We start from the raw sequence: 14,803 nt of genomic DNA, 5'->3' as shown, positions 1-14,803 counted from the left end.
AGAGACATGATAACTATAGGGGAAAGAAACTCCCAGTTGGATGTGATTATCAGCAGGCAATTTTTAAAAGTTTAATTTGGGTTGTATTTAGAGACTGAAGGAGGGTAAGGAGTGTGTGTTTTAGAGAGAGAGGGTGCTGTGGAGACCAGGGAAGCCCGGAGAGAACTTGGGACGCTGGGTGTTAGGTACAGAAGTTAGGGTAGGCTCTGTCAGAGCAGAAAGCAGCACACGGTCACGTAGCCTGGGTTTCTCTGAGCCCTGAAATTTAAAAGCTGCTTTTCTCCACAGACTCAAAATGGGAGCTAAAAACAGTAGCGAGATTCAGATTGGGCAGGAAGGTGGAAATAAGACGGATCAAAGTAACCTGGAATCTGGTGATGTAGAGTAGCATAGTAAAAGTAGAATTCCAGGAAAATTTGTTGAGGACTTTAAACCTAAAACAACCTAGCTGGATAACATATGCTTTTCTCCTACCTTTGGATAATCTCTGCCCTTAACGTGCTATGGGCTTCCCTGGTGGCTCAGACTGCAAAGAATGCACCTGCAGGGCAGGGACCCGGGATTGATCCCTGGAGAAGGGAATGGCAACTCACCCCAGTGTTCTTGCCTGGAGAATTCCATGGACAGAGGAATCTGGTGGGCTACAGTACATTGGGTCACAAAAAGTCAGACACGACTGAGCGACTGACACTTTCACTCAACTTTACATACTACTGACCGATAATAGAGCTTCCTTATGAACATGAACCTTCTAAATGCTAAAATGTGCAGAACTAGGGAGAAAGGTTTCCAACAGAGGAAGAAAGAGGGGGAAGGTCTCCCCTTTGTGTTTTTGTATAGAGAGCACCAGTGAACCTGAGATAGACATATGCTGATAAAGTCTCAGCAAGATTATACAGGGTGGAGAAAGGTAATTCTCCTGAAAAGAATTGAGGATGGCTGCTAGACAGCTAAAAAGAAATGTCTGCTTTTCAGTATCAAAAGTTTTCATTATTCTTAAAGGGAGCCCTCATACACAGTTGGTGAGAATATCAATTGGTGCAGCCGCTATGGAAAACAGTTTGGAGGTTCCTTAAAAAATTAAGGCTAGAACTACCATATGATCCACCCTTCCACTTCTGGGTATTTACCCAAAGAATCAAAAGCATGAATTCAGAAAGGTATCTGTGTGCCTACATCCATTGCAGCCTTACGTATGTACAGTGGCCAAGACATGAAAACAACTTGAGTGCCCATCAGGAGATGGGCAGATAAAGAATATGTGGTATATAGACAGAGTGGACTACTACTCAGCCGTGAAGAAGATGGCATCTGGCCATTTGCAATAACATGGATGGACCTCGAGGATATTATGCTAAGTGCAATAAGTCAGACTAAATACCGTGTGATTTCACTCATGTGGAATCTAAAAAACAAACAGAAAACCGAAATAAATGAACAAATTGGACAAAACAGACATGTATATGCAGAGAACAGAGTAGTGGTTACCCAAGGGCAAAATGGATAAAGGAGATCAACTGTATGTTGACAGATGGAAGCTGAATTTTTGGTGGTGAGCACCCTGCAGATATACAGATGTAGAGATACACTGTTGTACACATGAAGTTTATGTTACAAACCATTGTTACCTCAGAAATGTTTTTGGAATTCTTCCCATTGTAGAACCTTATTTGTAGGAGAGAAATAATAGCTAGATTTTATTTAGTGCTTTGCTCAATACGGTTTATACTGTCTGATATCAGCCCTCCACATGCTGCTTCCTTAATCATCATGAGTCTTGTAATGTGGGTAACCGCTTGTGTGAACTTCCCTGATAAAAGGTGCGAGAGCCAGGTACAAACCCAGATAGTGTGTGCTACATCGCCTCTGTGCTGTTCAAAAAATTATGAATTAGGGGGTTAATGCTTTTAAATAAAATTGAGTTTTATTAACTTTATGTGCAGATTTTTTAAAGGTAGTACCAGGTCTCTCTCTCACTCACACACAACTTATATAATGTGTTCAGAAAGTTCGTGAGGGAGTTCTTCAACTTCCCGAGGCTTCTTGGCTCTAAATTAGGAGTCACTGGCTGTGCTTGTGTTGACGTGCAGTTCTCTCCCAGGCATGGCTTCTCTTCTCCCCACGGTGTGGCTGTCAGTGGCCCTGAGTAATCTAAAGCAGTCATGGTAGTCCCATATCCCTTGCTAGGGACTGATTCAAAAATAGGCATGTTCCCATTTTAGGCTGAGGAAAGTGTGCAGAAGCTTCTGGGAAAGACTTTTTTTCTTGTCCAAGGCACAGGGAAGAGGCCTGTCTCTTTCTGTAAATGTTGTCAGATCTGACTATGAGGCTCTGAGCTGCTAGAGTGATCTTGTTATCAAACTCAAAGGAGGAAACCAGCTCTAGAACAGGGCTGAAAGAATTGCAGAGGAAGGGAGCAGGAGTTGTTAGGCTAAGCCAATCCTGATTTCCACCCTACCCCTGGAATAACAGTTAATGTGAGCAGTAATTTTCCTTATATTTAAGCAATTTGAGACGTCATTTCTGTTCACTTAGAGCTAATGGCATCTCGGCAGATGTCATAATGCAGAATTGCAATGGGAAGAGATAACAAGATTCCTTCTGCTGGATATTCAAAGTAAAACTATTGAGATACTGTTAAAACAGGCTGGTCTGCTAGCCTGGGAAGGAAGAAGTTGCATGAATTAAGAGTCAGAGGACCCGAGTTATAGTTTGTGCATTGCCGTTAAGTACCTATGTCACGGGCTTCCCTGGTGGCTCAGTGGTAAAGAATCTGCCTGCAATGCAGGAGATGTGGGTGTGATCCCTGGATTGAGAAGATCCCCTGGAGGAGGCACGACAACCCACTCCAATATTCTTGCTGGAGAATGCCATGGATAGAGGAGCCTGGCGGGCCATAGTCCATGGGGTGGGTCACAAAGAGGCAGACTCTACTGAAGCGATTGAGCATGCATGCACGCACGCACGGATATCACAGAACTAAATTTTCCTATCAGCAGTGACGAGAAGGTTGCCCTGAACAGCTGCCAAGTACTTTTCATCTCAAACATCCTCTATTTTGGGGCCCATGAAAAGTATCTAGTTAAACTTAATTAGGAATTGAGGATTTTTTTTTTTTAAAACAGTGAGCCGTCTTAGATTTCTCTCATAGTCTAGTAGCCCCAAGGCACTGCGTTTCTGTGGCTTGTATGAACATAGCACCAGTAAAGTTTTTAACACTTTTAAAAACTCTTCCACCCACCCCAACTCTCCAAGGGCTTACAATCAGTAGCACTTTTATTTATTAAAAAATTTGTTCGAGTTTTTTTTTAAGATTCTTCAGATTGTTTGTATCCCCCCATCATCTCTCTGCCTCTCTTTAACATTTACTGTGGAATATTTCAAATATATGCACAAGTAGAATAGTATAATGAATTTCCATATAGTCATCTTCTCACTTCGGTAAAACATTTTGACAGTCTTAAAGCCGTAGCTTTTTAAGTGCTTATAGTTGGCTCTTCTAGGAGAGTTTTTTCTTCCCAGCTAAACTTTGGAGCTAAATTAGGTCTCCCTCGCTTTAAGGTTTCAGTCGTCTGCATTTGTTCGTTTAATACTGTTTTTTTAACATCAGAAGAAGTTACAGCACTGTGAAAACAAGTCTTTCTGTTAGCAGCTGTGTCCAAACAATTATGACTGTTTAGGCATTTGTATTTGTACACGTCACGGTAGGATGAGTTACGCTGTACTAATGTGCAGCCCCCAAATCTCAGTGGCGTATGTACTGGTTGGCTGGGGCTCTGCCTTCTCCCGCTCTGGGAACCAAGCTGAGGGAGCAGTTACTGTCTTGAATGCCGCCAGCACCGTCGCAGAAGGAAGAGAGCAGGCAAGTTGCGCACTGTCTCTTAAAGCTTCTTTGCGTCATTTTTGTTCACATATCAGGGGCCAGAGCAAGTCATATGGCTAACCCATATTTTAAGGGGATGGAAAATTGCAAACCTACCAGCTGCCTGCCAAGGGAGCCAGAAGTATTTAGTGGATAGCACTAAATGATTATCACAGTATTGAGACAAATAGAAAATCTCTTCTGCCTTGCAGCTTTATATGTAACAGCTAATGCTTCAAAACTTGTTTCCTCTCATGGAACAAGTATAGGTCATGATATTAAAATTAACCTCATTGTTTTCTTAGCTCTTGTTTATTTAAAAGCTACTTTCAGACAAGTTATTTAGGAAAAGTCCTCAAGAGAGGAAATACCAGTTTTGAGATCAGATCCCTGACTCTTTCTGGAGGAGACAGATTTTCCGTGTCTCTCAGCTGATATGATGGGTCAGGGAATGGGCAGGGTAACTATAGCCTCTCAGGTGATTTGGTGGGTCAGGGAATGGGCAGGATAATTGTAGCTGCTTCACTTCTCTTTAGAGGAAGACCTTTCCCCATCTTTGCCCCTCATCTTTTAAAAAGTAATACTTTGGATTTGAATTCTGACATGGCTAGAATCCTGGTTCAGACTAGAATGTTTCAAGTGGGGCTCAGGATTTTATATCAGATCTCTTTCGTTTATGTCTTTTGCTAGATTCTGACCATGCCGCATGAGTCCTATCAGTCATGGCACCGGCCATATTTATATCACCTTCTGGAAGAAACTGTGATCCTCTCCAGTCTCTGCTCCAAGGTGCTCTTGGTTGGTCATGATTTTATAGCCTTCAGGAATGTGCACCAGACCAAGGCAGCCAGGCTTCTGTGAGACCTGGCTTGACAAGATAAGGGAGACCAGCTAGCTCCTCTCTCTTCTGGAGAATTTAACCACCAAGGCTGATCCCAAGGCTCTGAGTCTGTTACAAAGCCATAAGAGAGTAGAAAAGAGACTAGTTCACTTCTAGCTGCCGAGGGTCTTTGCATTTCTGCTTCTGTCTGTGTGCCCAGCTCTCTGGTCACTTCTGTCCTGCTTGGCTTGGGAGTCCTGGGTTCCTTGCGTATACTGTAGAATAGAATTAGTTAGGAGTATTTGTTCCAAAGACCCAGAACAAAGAGTAGCTGGGGCAAGAAAAGCTGTTCTCTCTCGTGTCCAAGTTGGGGCATAGACGGCTCTTGGTGGACGTGGCAGCTCCATGGGACTCTGGGACCTTAGTGGCTCCAGCTCTCTCCTCTGCCTTCGCGGGGTCTAGTCTTTATCCTCGTGGCCTGAGCTGTCACATTCACGTTCCACAAAGCATGACGGAGGAAGAATAGAAGAGGATGCCTGTTGTCGTTGTTCAGTTGCAAGTTGTGTCCGACCCCAAGGACTGCAGCATGCCAGGCTTCCCTGTCCTTCACCATCTCCCGGAGTTTGCTCAGACTCATGTCCATTGAATTGGTGATGTTGTCTAACCATCTCATCCTTTTCCTGCCCTCAGCTCCAGTCCTTTTTGGACACCTCAGGAAAGGTGCACAAGACTTCTCATATCAGCTAGAACTTCACTGCAGGCAGACTGAGAAATGTACCCCTACTCTAGCTGTCCATGTGCCTTGCAAAAATTGGGGGTTCTGTAACTGCAGAGGGTGACTCAAACAGTGGACCCCTCACGATCTGCTTGGTATATCTTGAAAGTAAACTCCGTTGCTTAAGGCTGTCATCATGCCTTGGTATGAAAGGCATGTAAGTCACCTCTCATAATGTCCTTTCGTTTCATGCCTATTTATGCCTATTCCACTAATTGTTTCAGCTAAACTAAACAAAGATTCATGTGTCTGTTTACTAAAATGCTCTTTAATCGTCATCCCACTTCAAGTACAGTCCTGGGTATTGAGAAAACACAAAAATGAAGTGATATGTGACTCCTGCCCTGCAGGAGCTCACAGTTTGGCAGAGAGAGATGTGAGTGGAAGAGTAGCACTGTTGTGTGGTAAATGCAGTAATGAAGATCCTTGATGAAGATAGGAAGTATACTGACTAGGATGGCGGAGAGGACTGCTGGCTGCATCACCCTCTTTTCTTCTGTCAAGACACAGGAAATGAAGGCCGGCACTCTCGCCCTAACTAAGCGCTAGCCGTGGTAGGGGCACCATCTATGCAAATTCAGATACTCTTTCCTGCAAGAACTTCCCAGTGCTTTCCTATTAGTGTGCAGAGTAAAAGGTTTCTAAAAGCAAATCCCTGAATCTTCCACAGTAAAGAGCAATATGTATACACAGTTTAGTAGACATACATCTGTATGTGCAGTGCTTCATGTCATACAGGCTTCTCGCTACAAACCTCAGTTACCCAGAAATCCAGTTACCTAGCTTTAGCAAAACTACGATTTCTTTTGGACATTATGTCTATGACAGTCTTTTGTTTGTTACGATGGTGTTTTTGTTTTACTTAAAATCTTCTTTTTATTTACCTTTCGCCTGCCTCTGTCTGTAGAGAGCTGATCTTTGATCGGAATTAGTGGTGCTTTAGGGATCTTAGGTTGAAATGGAATTTTTATACAAAAAAATTCAGATCAGTTAAAGTGCTGTCAGCTTATCAGATAAAGAGGATAACTTGAGATTAATTCAGCTTTGCTCCTGCAGCCTATCTCATGGGATCTGGAAATAGCTGTTTTTCAGACCTCTTCTCTGAAAAGGTGTTTTCTCTTTGATGATTTTACCTGGAGCCTGCCGTTGCTTTCATTGAACTCTTCTCTGTTTGCTCTGTTAGATTATGCATGAAGTTTATAAGTTGAAAACACTGCTATACATCATAGTTTATTTAGATTAATTATAACTAAATTTTGTTTTAATTCTTGAAATCATAAGTACTATTGGGACTGTTAAAATTTTTTCCCTCAGAACTACTTTTTAATATGAAAGGTGAAAAAGACAGATATGGTCAGAAGCATTTGGGAGACTAAGGGACAAAGTGAATTAATTTTTTGTATTGATTATAATCAGCTGCTTACTCTTTGCTTATATTAATCCCTTTAGATTATCTCTTTGAAGGAGTACATTGTAATAGTGACATCTTAAATAATACTTAACATCTTTTATATTTAAAAATGGAATGAGTCCCTAGCATTTGAAATATCTTCAATGTACATTTGATTCTTTTTGATAGAGGTAGAAAATTATTCGGAAAGTCATTATTCTGAGACTAATAGAGCATAGGTGACTTCAGGGTTTTGTTTTGTTTTGTTTGCTTGTTTGTTTTTTAATCTTAATTGTGCCTGGGATGGTAGAGGTGTACTTTCATGGAGTCACAGAGTATTCGAATTTAAAGGAATGGCGTGTGTGCTGCATCCCTTCAGTTGTGTCCAGCTCTCTGCACCCCCGGGGACTGTGTACCCGCCAGGCTCCTCTGTCCATGGGGTTCTCCAGGCAAGAATACTGGAGTGGGTTGCTGTGCCCTCCTCCAGGGGAGCTTCCTGACCCAGGGGTCGACTTGCGTCTCTTAGGTTTCCTCCATTGGCAAGCGGGTTCTTTACCACTAACGCCGCCAGGGAATAGTAGTAGCCATATAATGTGAGTGTCCAGTGCACAGTGAAAATGTGGGGCCTCTTATTAAAAACCATCAAGAATTTCAAGACTGTGAAAGCAGAGCATTAAACCAAATGTGGAGCCCTTCCAAGTGTGGGGCCCCATGTGACTCCACAGGTCACAGGTGTGTGAAGCCTGCCCTACGAGGATATCTTAGTGTACATTTAGTACAGGCCCCTCCTTTTATAGATGAAAATACAAAGCATTTATATGTAATGAGTTGCTGATACATTGTTACCATATAGCAGGACCAAACCTCAGCCTTTAAAAATGGTCCTTCTGAAGGTTTCTCTAGGCGTATTTAGTCAGTGTAATTTAAAACTGCTATCAGTTATTCGTAGTGGTCGTAAAAATAATGGCATTGATAGGTGAAATAAATGATTCCAGAGAATTGTATCCTAAATTGTTCCCCAGTTTTCCATCCAGCAAGGTTTCTCTTTTCTTTTTTTAAATCTTTGTCATAGTTTCTGTCCCTGCTGGAAATTTTGTTAGTTTAGATTTAAATTTCTTTATTCTCCTGTAAATGCCCTCAAGAGTTCTAATGAGCCTTGAAAGGCCCCACAGGAAAGGGACTGAAGAGAAGCAGAGGACATTTATAACCTGCAGTGAAGATAATGAGCCCTTTACAGCTGAGAATGGGCCTGTGTCAGTGTGGTGGATATTCCGTTGCGGTGGGGCACATGGAAGAACAGGCAGCATGTGTTTGTTATTTGTTTTTATGTATTTCTTTTATTTATTTGACTGCACCCGGTCTTAGTTGCGGCATACAAACTCTCAGTTGTGGCATGTAGAATCTAGTTCCCTGACCAAGGGATTGAACTCCACTCCTGCCCCCTGCATTGGGAGCATGGAGTCTTAACCACTAGACTCCCAGGGAAGTCCGCAGCATGTGTTAGTTGTTGAAAGTCTGCTGTATACATCCCTGTCACTATAGTTTTTTTTTTTTAATTTAATGCTTTTATTAACTAGTAATCAGATGGTTTTGGAGAATCCCTCTAATTATGACTGCTGATGGAAATAAACGGAAACAGCTAGCGCTTGAGCATGATGGCTGGTCACATCACTTTAAAACTTAAGTGTTGCTCAGATAGCTACTTTAGGGGGGATTTTTATATCTTGTTTCATTAGCTTAGCCAATTTAAAATGATGATTTAATAAAACTGACAATATAATGTGAAGTAGACCTGCTCTTCTAGCATTGTAGAATACACTGGATAGCCAACTGAAGAGAACTACTAAAAAAGTTCATAAGCAAACAAACTACAAACTTAGGAGCATGGTGGGATTAAGGGGGTTTGTGATGCAGACAGCTGCCATGTCCTGGAGCTGCCTCTCAGCTCACACAACAGAAATCAGCTCAGCTGATGAGAAACAAAAAGACCTAACAGGCTTCTAAATTGAATAATTTGGGGATCATCTTTTACTGTTTTGATTGCTCTGTGAAGTTGCCAGCTAGAATGCTGAATCCACTTTACTCAACTTTCCGTTTTTGGCTTTTACTGTAGTCTGGTGGCTAACAAGGAGCCTTTGCTTAAGCGCTGAGCCAGGAGCTGAGACCCGTGTGGTGGATACCAGACACCTCTTGCACATTAGGGTAAAAACAGAATAAGGGAAATGACATGCCTGTTTGAGGGTGTTGCCTTTTACAGAATGGCTCTGAAGTTCATAAAGTGCTTTGCAGGTGAAATTCAGTTCAGTAATCTGGTGAACATTTTTGGAGTGTGTGTGATGTGTTAGATTCTGTAGGTGATAGAAAGGTAAGACAGAATCCCTGCTGTAGTTAAAGATAAGACCTACAACTATAGTTAGACTAAAAGTTGATTCAGTGATGTAGTCACTTGTCTCATAGCTCTGTGAAGCAGACACTGCTCCACACCGTGAGTTCAAAAATGCCTGCCAGGACCCACAGTCGGAGAGTGGACTTGACGTACAAACGTACACCTGCTGATGACGTCAGACGAGGTGTGCGGAGCCGGAGGTCTGACGAGATGAGGAGCCCCAGCTGTGTGTCAGCAGGCATCGCCCGGGTCCCAGGAATACAAACCTTTGGCCTTCACGGAGCTCTGACCTGAGCCGTGTATGAGTCTGGCAGATGGACGGGCAGAGGCCGTTTCAGACACAAGAGTGAACACCGATGGAGACGGGAAGCAAGAGACAGCGTGGCCCTGGAGCCTGGGCGTGGTTGCAGGCAGGGCCCCTGAGGGAGGTGCGGACTGGGGGTGGCTCTCGAGGGGCAGGGCCCCGGCGCTCCTGCAGGCTCGGCTGTGGCTTCCGTCTCCTCAGTGGCACTGCTGCAGGAAAGGCAGAGAGGAACTGCCCAGGCCATTGCTAACACAGCACCTGTCCTTTTTTTTTCATTTTCGGAGCGCTCCTTGCTAGCTGACGCTTTTTGTTTATTTTGTATTTGTAATCTGTGTCCCGACACTTGGCTCCCGTGAGGGCAGGAGCCGCTCTGTCATGTTTATTGCCGTGTCCCTCGCACCTAGAGTCCAGCATACAGCTGGCATCTGCTGCGTGTTCGTGGAATGAATGTAAGTATGGAATGTTTTACTATAAATTTTGGATTTTATTCTGTAGACCAGTGGCTCTCAATATTATTGTTCTCTAGACCCGTTTATACCAAAAAATTATTGAAGACCTCAAAGTTTTTTTTGTGTGTAGGTTATGCCTCTTAATGTTTATCATATGAAAGATAACCTAGACGTTTTAAAGACATTAATTGATTTAAAATAATAAACCCATTACATGTTAATATAAATGTACTAAAAAAAATAACTGTCTTCCAAAGCAAAAAATGAGTGAGAAGTGTGAAAGTGTTACATTTGTGCACATCTCATTGTCCAGCTTCTCACAGCTGGATTCTCAGATCTTCTTCCCTATTCAGTCTTTTCGATATCATATGTCCCCTATCCTCTGGACTCAGCTATATACTCGTGGTGGAATGAGAGTGAAAGGCGAATGGTGACTTGATATTAGTATTCAGTTAGTTTTAACCTTGCAGACTTCTTGAAAGGCTCTTGAGGACCCCCCACCCCAGATGGGGTCCCTGGACTGCCGCCATTTAAAGACCTGCTGCTCTAGGTGGATGGTTTTGTAACTTTTTAGTAGCAGGAGTGTGTTCTCAAATATCTTCTACCAAGCTTCAACGTATAGATAAAGAGAGCTGTGTGGGTTCCAGTGTTGGGTTACAGCTGTATGGGTTACTGTATGGGTTATTAGAGCGTACCTCTGTTTCTTTGAAGTGGATCGAGTTGTGTAGTATTAACATATCTGTAGGCTGCTTAGCATCCTACTTCACATCAAGAGAAGAGAAAATGCTCATTTCTTATAATTACATGTCTAGTAAAAATTAATTGGTGGTATGTGGTGGAAATACTTAATGTTTTAGTAATAGCTACCTTGTTTAAGGTTGAAGTCCTCACCTTACTCCAGATCCTTCTTAAAGGATTGTTATTTCTTCTTTCCATTATTCCTACTACCTTCTGGGATACAGTTTAGTTTGCTTATGTTTTACTGTTTTCTGTCTGTACCTTTCCTCCCACTTAGGGTTTTTGAATACGTTAATCTTTATTTAGTGATGTATGCCAAGTGTGTATAACAGTGCATCTGTGTTGGGAGTTAGGTCCCAGGACCCCTAAATTCACTTTCTTTCTCATTCCTTGGCTAAGCTGCTAAGTTGGCCAAGGAGTTGATGCCTCTGGAATGGGAACATTGTGTGGGAGAGTGAACATAGTGTGTTTGCTCTGAACCACTTGGTACCATAGTTAAATTTCAGTGTTTTGCATAATGGCTGTTAATATAGCTTACTATGTTTTAGCATGCGCTACTAGAATTTTATAAAGGCTGTTTTCCCTAAAATACATGATCATTGGTTCGCTTTTATTAAAAAAAAAAAAGATTAATTGCAACCAGAGACCTTATTTTCTTAGGTTTACTTTTCCAATAAGAAATTTTACTGAAATTTGCAGCAACCTTATAGAAATAAGTATGCCATTAAACATTACCTAACCCAGATTTTTAAAAAACAAGTTGCTTTCTTTTTACATCTAAGAGTAGGTAAAATAAAATTCAATCAAGGCCCAATATGTAATCAGACAAAGTGAGAAGGTAACATAATCTAATTCTGCTTGCCAAATACAGGAGAAATTCTGATGGTCGGGAGAGTGGAGGAGAGAGATAGCTGGCAAGAAGCCAGCAAGTGCTTGTGAAACTGCAAGTCGCTCAGTCATGTCAGACTTTGCAACCCCATGGACTATACAAGTGCATGGAGTTCTCCAGGCCAGAATACTGGAGTGGGTAGCCTTTCCCTTCTCCAGGGGATCTTGCCGATCCAGGGATTGAACCCAGCTCCTGCATTGCAGGCAGATTCTTTGCCAGCTGAGCCACAGGGGAAGCCCAAGAATAGTCTGTCCCTTCTCCAGCGGATCTTCCCAACCCAGGAATCCAACCGGGGTCTCCTGTGTTGCAGGTGGATTCTTTACCAACAGAGCCATCAGGGAAGCCTTGGACAGTGCTATAAGCAGCATCACCACTGGCTGGCTTTAGTATGCTGCTGTGTTCACAATGCTGTTGTAACTCAGGAGCTTCCCTGCAGCTCAGATAGTAAAGAATCTGCCTGCGATGCAGGAGACACAGGTTCAGTCCCCGGGTCAGGAAGATCCCTGGGGAAGGGAATGGCGACCCACTCCAGCATTCTTGCCTGGATAAGTCCACGGACAGAGGAGCCTAGAGGGCCACAGCCCATGGGGTCGAAGAGAGTCAGACACAGCCGAGCAACTTTCACTTTGCCTCAGGAAACATTCTCAAGTTGGTCTGTTTTGTTATTATGTGGAACTGTTTCTAGTATTTTTTATCTTGAAGAAAGATTACAGTTTCCTCTAAAGCTTCTCTTTTTACAAGTAAATCCCATCTCTCTGTTTTGTAGATCCTGTCCTTTGGGAGTTTTCTCTGACAAAGTGACGTGACCATGTTGGAATATTAGTCCATTACCATCATTATTACCAGTACCATTAAAAAAGAGATCATCCGTTGTTTATAATTACAAAACAGTATTTATATAGAATATAAACTCTAGCTTTATTGTCTGTCTTTTAAGAGATGGAAGCAAAGATTGAGGGATACAGAGAAGAGCAATGAAAATAATTACAGGACTGGAAAGTACAGTCTCAGTTTTGTAGTTCAGTGTTTTAAGGTGTGATTTAATTACTGACTCAACTTCTTATGTGATTCTTATGAAAAGAGAAAAACCTGTTTTAAAGAGTTATAAATAGGGCACATCTCCATAAAAGATAGAATGAAATATAATTGGGCAAATTGCCTTCTTTATTAGGTTTAACATTCAGAAGAACTGCCTAATTAGTGATAGCAATTGATTCCTAATTATCTTTAGAAGTATGAAGGATGATTCTCATTTAGCCATTCTCTCAGTAAATGTTAAATTGTCTATTTTGCTTGGATAGCATAAGTTTATTTTTAAATTGCATTTACTTTAATTTTGAATAGGTAGCATAATAACTTGTTAAGCAGCATCTCCAATTATTAATGTTAGAGTGTACCTCTGTTTCTTTGAAGTGGATTGAGTTGTGTAATATTAACATATCTGTAGGCTGCTTAGCATCCTACTTCACATCAAGAGAAGAGGAAAATTTTCATTTCTTATAATTGTATGTCTGGTAAAAATTAATTGGTGGTATGTGGTGGAAATACTTAATGTTTTAGTAATAGCTACCTTGTTTAAGGTTGAAATCCCCATCTTACTCCAGATCCTTCTTAAAGGGTTGTTATTTCTCCTTTCCACTGCTCCTACTACCTTCTGGGATACAGTTTAGTTTGCTTATGTTTTACTGTTTTCTGTCTGTACCTCTCCTCCCACTTAGGGTTTTTGAATGCGTTAATCTTTATTTAGTGATATATGCCAAGTGTGTAGAACAGTGTTGTGTATGTTTTTTTTAATCAAATGAATCATTTTTCTTTGGGGTTTTAGAAGTAGAGGTACATTTCTTGGCTGGGGGAGGATACTCAGCAACAAACTATTCAAAATGTATAGAGGCTTCAGTTTTGGCAGTGTGGCAAATTAGAGAGTAAAAAAGAAACATGTTTCCTCTTATGAAACATTACAAATACTGGATCAGATATTCAGAGTGCCTTTTAAATGTGTAGATTAACTGACAAGCAAGTAAGGAAACTCCTCAGAAGTTAAAAACAAGACATCTTGAATCCAGGGAGGTAAGCTAATGGGATTATGGCTGCTGTGCCGGGATACCAGATCACCTGGAGACCTGGCGCTTTGGGTTTTCATGAAATTAAAAGACGCTTACTCCTTGGAAGAAAAGTTATGACCAACCTAGATAGCATATTCAAAAGCAGAGACATTACTTTGCTGACTAAGGTCCGTCTAGTCAAGGCTGTGGTTTTTCCTGTGGTCATGTATGGATGTGAGAGTTGGACTGTGAAGAAGGCTGAGTGCCGAAGAATTGATGCTTTTGAAGTGTGGTGCTGGAGAAGACTCTTGAGAGTCCCTTGGACTGCAAGGAGATCCAACCAGTCCATTCTGAAGGAGATCAACCCTGGGATTTCTTTGGAAGGAATGATGCTAAAGCTGAAGCTCCAGTACTTTGGCCACCTCATGTGAAGAGTTGACTCATTGGAAAAGACTTTGATGCTGGGAGGGATTGAGGGCAGGAGGAGAAGGGGATGACAGAGGATGAGATGGCTGGATGGCATCACTGACTCAATGGACTTGAGTTTGAGTGAACTCCGGGAGTTGGTGATGGACAGGGAGGCCTGGCGTGCTGCGATTCATGGGGTCGCAAAGAGTCCGACACGACTGAGTGACTGAGCCGAACTGAACTGATGGGGGAACTGTCTAGACAGAGTCTCTGGATCAAGCAACCTGAGAAGTTAGGTCCAGAGACCCTTGTATAAAGCTGAAATTCCCTAAAAGATGTTGGTAGGTAAACTAGGAAAAATTTAAAAACCTATTACATAGTGCATGGGTGGGGACAGCAGATTGAGGTAAGGAGGATTGCTCGTCTCAGATTGTCTGTCATTGTAAAGGTGAGCAGTCCTCCCTGGGAAGTGGTAACTACATGTCCATTCTTCACCAGGTTTGGGGTTGGAGCTCACGCTATCAGAATGGCACCAAAAAAAAAAAAAAAATCCAAGAAATTAGTAAGGAGTGGGGATAGTTTCTTACTTCACACCATATTAAAAAAAAAAAATTCCAGATAGATTAAAAACTTATGAAAGGCAAAACTTAAGCCTTTAGAGGGTGCTTTATGATTTCAGGCTTTCTTAACTAGTTTCCAGAAGCACAGCTGTTGAAGGAAAAGGTTAAAAAATTGTGCTG

The sequence above is a fragment of the Capricornis sumatraensis genome, chromosome 21 (assembly GCF_032405125.1).
Source record: "Capricornis sumatraensis isolate serow.1 chromosome 21, serow.2, whole genome shotgun sequence".
In the NCBI taxonomy this organism is placed as follows: domain Eukaryota; kingdom Metazoa; phylum Chordata; class Mammalia; order Artiodactyla; family Bovidae; genus Capricornis; species Capricornis sumatraensis.
This window is presented reverse-complemented; position numbering follows the sequence as displayed.